Below are 9,283 nucleotides of genomic sequence, written 5' to 3'. Positions count from 1 at the left end.
CGAGACCATCCTGGTCAACATGGTGAAACCCTGTCTCCACTAAAATGCAAAAAAATTAGCTGAGTGTGGTGGCACATGCTTGTAGTCCCAGCTATTTGGGAGGCTGAGGTAGGGGAATCGTTTGAACCCGGGAGGTAGAGGTTGCAGTGAGCTGAGATTGTGCCACTGCACTCCAGCCCGGCGACAGAGCAAGACTGTGTCTCAAAAAAAAAAAAAAAAAAAAAAAAAAAGCTTAAAAGAATATAGTCTCTTAACCATTAATTAAGGTATGAGAATAGGTTTGTTATCCAACACTTGTCTTCATAAAGGCGTTATTATAATAAACCTGTACATGAGAACAATAGCCCCACGTGTAGCAAATGCTAAAGATGAACTCTGTGATTTTCAGAGCATCTATTAATATTCATTTGAACTTTAGTTGGATGGATCCAAATGATTTACCATAGGAGAATCCAGTATAAATATTCTACTCCACAAGAAAAAGTAATAAAATATGATGAATTGGAAAAAATAGATCATCTCTAACAGCCAGCTTCCCACTGAAAGTCACATGAAGACAACACAGCACACACACAGATGAAAGCTCCCAGCCTGGAATCACTGGGACTTAACGGCCAGCCAGCCTAGCCAGGACTCTGCAAGGCAGCTGGAGCTGCTTGGGCAGGCATCAGAAAGAGTTTACCTCATGACACTTTCGTTGTTTTTCGTTGAAAAAAATGCTACTGGCAAAAAGTAAGAACACACAGGCATCAGAAAGAGTATGCCTCATGACGTGTTCGTGTTTCTCGGAAAAAATACCACTGGCAAAAAGTAAGAATACATCCTCTTCCTTCCTCACTCCTTGTGTCTAAACACCACGCAGAAAACAGGAAAGCTTTGCTTTTCTCCCATGAATGCTGGTTTCCCAGACAATTCTCGAACCCTCTGCTCTGACTCGGCCAGTAGCTACAGGAAATAAGAGAAAAGAAGGCAGCTGTGGGGACTGAGCATGAGAACTGCCATCTTGGAAGATATTTTCTTCTGTCTCTTACATCCTACGCCCAATGTAACAAGAGATAGTGTTGGCTCTTCTGTCAGTACACATCCGGAACCCTGGCAACATTTCTTTTCTTTTTTTTTTTTTTTTAACTTTTAAGTTTAGGGGTACACGTGCAGGTTTGTTACATAGGTAAACTTGTGTCGTGGGGGTTTGTTGTACAGATTATTTCATCACCCAGGTATTAAGCCTAGTACCCATTAGTTATTTTTCCTGATCTTCTCTCTCTTCCCACCCTCCATCCTCCAGTAGACCCCAGTGTGTGTTGGTTCCCTCTGTTGGTCTACATGTTGTCATCATTCAGCTCCCACTCATAAGTGAGAACATGCAGTATTTGGTTTTCTGTTCTGTTAGTTTGCTAACGATACTGGCCTCCACCTCCATCCATGTCCCTGCAAAGGAAACAGTCTTTGTTACTGTGAATAGTGTTACAGTGAACATATGCATGCATGTCTCTTTATAATAGAACAATTTATATTCCTTTGGGTATATACCTAATGATAAGATTGCTGAGTCAAATGGTATTTATGTCTTTAGGTCTTTGAGGAATCGCCACACTGCCTTCCACAATGGCTGAACTAATTTACACTCCCACCAACAGTGTGTAAGTATTCCTTTTTCTCCACAACCTCACCCTAGCTGCTTTTCAATACCTCCATTACCAGCGCTACGGTCCCAGCCGACGTCATCTCTCAACATGATTACTACATAGGCCTTCTACATACTCCCTCTATTTTCAATCTCAGAAACTAGAGTGATCCTGTTCAAATGGGAGTGACACCATATCATTCCTTTGCTCCAAAGCCTTCAGTTGCTCCCCATTTCCTTCAAGCACAACACACGCCCCTTATAGTAACCCAAAAGACCCCACATATCTGACCACTGATTACCTTTCTGATCACATCTCCTACTCATTCCCCTCTTGCTCATTCTTCTCTAGCACATGGAGCTCCTTGTCGTTCCTCAAACATACCAGGTTTATTCCCACCCCAGGGCCTTTGTACTGCCAACTTCTCCTACCTGGAGCTTTCCTTTGTTAGGTATTTGTATGGCTTTCTCTCTCTTCTTCTTCTCGTCTTTTTCTATTAAAATATTCAATCCTATTAATATTTCAACACATGCCTAGCTATATTTATTCCTTAACCCCCTTATTCTGCTTTAATTTTATTATATATTTATTTATTAAGCTTATTATTTGTTATCAATAATAATATTGATAATATTGAAAAATATAATTTTTCTATATATTTATTTATTAAGCTTAGTATTTGTTATCAATAATAATACATCCTACCAGGATGTAATTCCATGGGGAGAAGGATGTTTGTGTTTTGTTTATTGAGCAATGTCTAGAACACAACAGACACCAAACATCTGTGGATTAATAAAAGATAATGATTCGCAAAAGTAAGAGATGGAAAGAATCTCTCAGAAGAGCACGTTGGCTAATGCAGTATATTTTATAGACAGGCGTAGATATTAAAGAACCAAGCAATGTGGTAAACAATGCCCGTTAGTAGATAAGAGTTGTCCAGTGAATAGAGCTGCCTATGTCAATGTGGCTATTCACTGCAGGAGTGTGAAATGGATTTTGCTGTTAAATAAGAATTAAGGCCAATACAAGCATCCTGCCTGTTGACAGTCACTCTACATGGACAGTCCTTGTTTTAGCCAACAGTGGTATTTAAAAAAATAAAATAAAATAAAAGATTAAAAGACAGTCTTACCAGCTGCCACAAGTATGCTGATGACATTTCAGGCAAATAATATTCTTAATATATAAAGAGTTTTCCAGTCTACACAAAAGGCAAAGTTTAATACCGGAAAACAAAAACATAAGTAGACAAAGTCACATGGGATTAAAAAGTCCAATTTTTCTGGGAGTCAAAGAAATATAAGTCAAAATAATGATACTGTTTTTCTGTATTCTATATTCAGATTTTAAAAGATTAAAGAATATGCATTATAAAATTGCCCACCAGCAAGGGTGTGTCAACATTTAGCATCTTTAGATTTGGTAATCGCATGTAAATAAATTAGCATTTATTCTAGGGAAACTATCATGGAGGCGTTAAATAATTGAGTAACCATTGTTGTTCACTGGAGCTTTGTTCATTACCTAAAAAAAATGGCAAACAACCTACGCATCCATATGTCATTGGTGAGCACGATAAATAGCTCAGTGAAAAGGTGCATGCTATCTAGAGTCATTGCTTGTATTTAACTCTCAGCCCTACCCCTTCCAAGTCATGTAACTTTGGACATACTAGTTAATCATTCTAACATTTTATATATAGTAAGGAGCCACGAAATCGCATGTAATATTTTAAGAGGGATGAGAAGTTCGATGTGACTGGAATGCAGATTTCCTTGGTAGGTGTGTGGGTGGGAGTGTGTTTGTGAAAATATGTGGGGTTTAGGCCTTGCATGGTGCTTATTGAGCATGGGGAGCAGTAGAAGGATCTGGCCAAAGGAGTCACGTGATCATATACGTATATAATTTTGTAAAGATTACTTCAGCAGAATTGAGGAGGATCGACCAAAGCAAAGTTATGCCAGACAATGCATCAGTTGGGAATGTCTCGTAGCACTTCAGCCACCGGATGTGAGGATAATGGGAAATTGTGTACTTCCTCACTTGAATTCAATCCTTATTGTCTTTCCCATCAAAATCAATAAACAATGGGATTAGAGAATGACAGTTTGTGTGGAGATGAGGGGAACATTCAGATCAACTTTTGAAACTGTCCAGTGATTCTAGATTTGCTGTGCAAAAGACTACCTCATCCCCTTCCCTGGTAGGGCGCATCCAGGCCGCTGGGGTTCAGTGTCATGTTTAGCTGGATAACAGCCTAGACAATTTAAAGAGCTGACGTAAGCAAATTTTGCTAGTAGTTTTCATGCTTTTGTTTTCTCCTCTTAAACATTTAACAAACAAACATACATTTTTAACACGTTCGCATCTCTGCCCAGTGGTCAAGGACTGCTGGCACTGGTCCAAGCAGCAGTCAGTGAGAAGTTCCAAATCTTTTACTGCCAAGGGATGTCAATGCCTTACTGGCAAGCTGGAGCCAGAGCTTCAAGTTTGAGAGAGAACTGTGTGTGGGGTGGTGGGGCCGGGGTGGGGAGAGATGGGAGTAGATAAGGAAGGAGGGAGGAAGGAGGTAGCAATTAAAAAGAGAGAAAGAAGGAAAGAAAGAAAGAGCTCCAAAAGGAAAACCGTGTAAGACGAACTTCAGAAGTCAGCAGAGCCACTTCCTGCAGCTCTACACCCCACTATCACACACAGAGAACAACATTCAGTCATCTTTTTGATCAGTTGCTGAGGCCTCAAAATGTGCCTTTGAAACACAAGGCACCATCTGGAGAAAATGACTTCCAGTCAACCCAAAGGCCCCACAGACCGAGGAGCCCTGCTCAGAGCCAGCTGTCCTAACTTGCCATGTTGTTGCATCGCCCCGTGCTCCAGGCTGAGCCTCCGTGAAGCGGTGGGCCTAGGATGTCCCAGAGCACTGAGTCCCTTTCAGCAGACCTTGCGGCACAGAAGAGAATACGTTTATATGTTTTGTATGTTTCCGCTTTGGGATTTCTGTATTTCATTAAGGAAATATGGGGAGTCAGGTACAAATCAAATGACTCCTTAGCATAATTTCATTTTCCTTGTCTCCTCTTTCTTCCTTCCCACCATTCGCGTACTGCATAATGCAGGGGCTGCTTGGGAAGTGTGTAAATTAGGATTAGGTGAGCTGCCATTAACTAAAAGTTATAGTGGCTTAAAAAACTTAGAGATCTATTTGCCTCTTATGTAAAAGAGGTAGGCAGCCTTGGTTTACTGAGGGAGTTACAATAGAGTTAAGTGAAACCAATGATCTTTTCAATGAGTACGTCCACCATCGCTAGGAAAAGAGACTTTTTTCTCATGATCAAAGATAAAGGCCATAACTACAATGATCATATCGGAGTTCTAGATACCAAGACAAAAGAAGGGACAAAAAAGAAAAGGAGCAAAGGTCACATGTCAGCAATCTTTTAAAGACATTTCTCAGAAAGTAGTCTCCTTCACATATTATTGACTGGAATTTAAACATGTGTTCAAACTTAAATGCAAAGGCAATTGAGAGATGGAGGTTCAGCCCAAAATGTAAGATATTATTACTAAGAAAGCAGGGGAGAATAGAAACTGACTTCTCTGCCATCGTTCACCATTTTGGCTACTAAAATACTCATGGGAGGCCTTGTAATGGAAAGAATACATTCATGCTCATCTTCAAACCAGTAAACACAGATTGCTGCCTCTAGCTGCAAGTCTAGGATCTGCAGTCTTCTATTTCCATTGCCATGTGCTGCTTCTTGTAGACTGGCAAGTTCTATATTCAAAGGTAAGTTAGCTCTTAACGCAGCATAATACACAAGGAATGACAAAGAAATCACCCACCTTGAAAAATGGGAGAATGAAAACTACAGCAGTCATTAGTTTCTAGCCATGATCAAACGCTGCTAAGCATAAATAGTGTGGAAGTGGAGAACCTTCCTTGGTTGGAGAATATTGCTTGTGCTGGGCTCTGGGAAGAATGTTCCCATCCAACATTCATTGTCATTGGCCCCAGACCCCTGATTTCCACCTCTTTGATTTGTTCTTGTACATACTCCTCCAAAGGTCCATCTGAAGTTGACCTGATCATTTTTAACACATATCCTTCTTGAAGGCAGTCCAGCTTTCCAGACCACTTTCTGCTAATGCAAGTTAAGAGGCCCAGGGATTGTTGGAGTCCCGTTGTCCTTTGGTATCCATGGGGGATTGGTTCCAGAACCCCCACATATCAAAATTTTCATATGCTCAAGTTCCTGATGTAAAATAGTGTAATATTTTCATATAACCTACATATATCCTCCTGTATACTTTACATCATCTCTAGATTACTTATAACACCTAATACAATGTAAATGCCATAAAACAGTTGTTATACTATGTTTTAAAAAATTTATATATTTTTTATTATTGCATTATTATTCTTTATTGTTTTCTTTCTAGTATTTTCCTTCCATGGCTGGTTGAATCTGCAGATGTGGAACCTACAAACATGGAGAGCCGTTTGTATTTATAGTTGCCAGCCTTTTGCAGGCAGATTCAGGATTCTTTGGCAATATCACTATGTTAAAAGTGTAGTAGGGTTTTGGAGTACTTGCTTTCAGGCAATTGTAGGTGTGAGTAATCATAGCCTACAGTCTCGTACACAGGAAGTGGTTCAGCCTGATACCTCTGGGTTTTATTTACTGGCCTGTGTGTTCAGCCCATCAGGATGCAACCTGGATACTGATGAGGCATCTGAAATGATGGGCAAATGAGGGTGGGAGTGTCTTCATTCTCTCTTTGCAATTAGGCCCACAGTCTTTGTGTGGCAGAACAGCAAGCTTGTCTTCTGCAAAGACTGCGGTTTCACAGCCACTCAGCATAATTTCCTATGCACAGGTACAGAGGCATTTGGCGTTCTCTCTCTTGCAAGGCTGCAAATTTCAGGGCAGTTAGTGAGAGCTGTAGAACAAGGACTCCATGCCTACAGGGATATAGTCCTTTTTCTCCATGTTTTCAGACTGGGTAGGTGTCCCCTTGTTGATCCCTCTCTAGTAGAACTTTGCTGAAAGTGGCAAGAAGTAGCCAACCAAGGAAACTATTCTGGGATTTTTGGACCATTTGCCCTAACAATATAACTTCAGTCAGCTTGTAGTCTGCAGGCAACATTTTGACCAAATGTATCCCTACCACTTTCAGAGATTACAAATTTCCCAGCTGCCATGTCTGTTTCATCACTTCCTCTAACAAACTAGTGCCATATTTTAGGCTTTGTTATTACCACTTAGCACTTCCAGATACTAAGTTCTGCATGAGTTAGGATTATCTTTGGCTTGGCTTAAGCAAGGGGGTAGTTTATTTCTCAGGTAAACAAAGTCATGAAGGCAGACAGTCAGGGTCAGGTCAGGTGGCTCCACAAACTCATCAGGGAACTAGACTCCTTTCGGTTTATGAGTCCACAAACTCTCATCCTGAAAGACTAAGAGCATGGCTAGAATTCCAGCCACAGTGTCACACTCCCAGGAAAAGAGATGGAGGACAGGGAGAAGAAAAGAGGCCAAGAGCACAAGCCAGAGGTCTTAGAACAAGGTTTTTATGGAAGCTGTCAGGTAACACTTCAGCTTACATCTGATTGGCCAGAGATTCATCACACGGGATTAAGTTGCAAGGAAGGCTTGCGGATTCATCTTTAAACCAGCGGGCCAAAGCATAGGCTAGAATCAAAGTTTCTATGACAAGTTATTCTTACTAAGGTAAAGGAGCAAATTAATTTTTCGCTAGCAGCATTTGTCATAGCAGTTTTACTTGCATTTAAATAAGATGTTTGGAACAATTTTGTAGGTTACCAATGGGAATACAAATTGATATAAAATCTGAGGAGGGCAATTTAGAGATATTTATTTAAATTTAAGGTGAGTAAATCTTTTTTTTCCTTTTTCTTTTTCTTTTTCTTTCTTTCTTTCTTTTTTTTTTTTGACGGCGTCTTGCTCTGTCACTCAGGCTGGAGTGCAGTGGTGTGATTTCAGTTCACTACACCTCTGCCTCCCAGGTTCAAGCTATTCTCCTGCCTCTGAGTAGCTGGGATTACAGGCATGCACCACCACGCCCAACTAATTTTTGTATTTTTAGTAGAGACAGGTTTCTCCATGTTGGCCAGGCTGGTCTCAAACTCCTGACCTCAGGTGTTCCACTGGCCTCAGCCTCTCAAAGTGCTAGGATTACAGGCATGAGCCACTACGCCCGGCCTAAGGTGAGTAAATTCTTTGATCAAGCAATTCACTTTTAGGAATTCATACCACAGAAACATAGAAGAGCTGAAGAAACGGCAAAATATAGCATATCTTTACGCAGTGATGTGAAGTTCCGATATTGTAATGATGTCAGTTCTCAAGGCAACCTACAATTACAGTGGGAAAAAATAATTCCAATAGTATTTATTTTAAAATGAGGAAACTTTTCACATTTCTACGGAAGTATAGTGAGTCAAGAAGAGACAATACAATTTCGGGAAAAAGAAAAAACAGAGAATTTGACTTACCAAACATTGTTATAAAGCCAGGCTGGGTGCAGTGAGTGGCTCATGCCTGTAATCCCAGCACTTTGGAAACCTGAGGCAGGAAGACTGCTTGAGCCCAGGAGTTTGAGACCAGCTGGGCAACACAGGGAGACCCTGTCTCTATGAGAAATCAAAGAAAAAAAAATTAGCTGGGCATGATGGCACGTATCTATGGTCCCAGTTATTTAGGAGGCTCAGGTGGGAGGATTGCCTGAACCCAGGAAGTCAAGGCTGTAGTGAGCTGTTATTGTGTCACTGCATTTCAGCTTGGGCCACAGACTGAGACCTTGCCTCAAAAAAATAAAATAAAAAATAAGAATAAAAAGAATCATAATGCCAGCACAGAGGTAAACAAACAGATTGAAGGTGCCGAGGAAAGTGTATAAAATAGACCCAAAGCTTTACCAGACTTTGTTATATGATTAAGGAGATGTTTTAATTAAGTGGGGGAAAAGATATTTTTATTATTTAATTTATTATTTAATATTTTTTGAGTTTTGAAAATTATAATCACTTTGTAATTTGATATTAACATATTAAGTTATATACAAAGATTCCTATCCATATATCTATATATCTGCCTCACAGTATGCACAAAAATAAACTTAAGTTAGATCAAAGCCCTACATGTGAAAATGTAAAATGATTTGATGAGACTATGGGAGACTAGGACACTGAGGTAAGAAAGGATTTCTTCCTTTTATTATTAAAATTAATTGTTCAAATTTAGCAACAAGTGTAATTTAGTTTGTGGCAAGTTAAATATTTTTAAGTATTTATTATGGGCATACACAGAATTAGAGAGAATTGTATAATGAACCCCCAACTTACCTCTCACCAAATTTCAACCATTCTAATATATAAACATGTGTAGATATATAGATATATATATGTATTTTCTTTATCCAGCCATCTGTCAGTGGATACATATATTAACTCCATATCTTAGCTATTGAGAATAATGCTGCAATGAACATGAGAATGTAGATATCTACTTGAGATATTAACTTTATTTTCTAAGGATATATACTCAGAAGTGGGGTTGCTCTACCAATTTACATTCCCACCACAAGTGCATTGGGGTTCCCTTTTTTTCCACATTTTTGCTAGCACTTGTTAT

Source organism: Macaca thibetana, chromosome 16, assembly GCF_024542745.1.
Source record: "Macaca thibetana thibetana isolate TM-01 chromosome 16, ASM2454274v1, whole genome shotgun sequence".
Classification (NCBI taxonomy): domain Eukaryota; kingdom Metazoa; phylum Chordata; class Mammalia; order Primates; family Cercopithecidae; genus Macaca; species Macaca thibetana.
Note: the sequence above shows the minus strand (reverse complement) of the source record.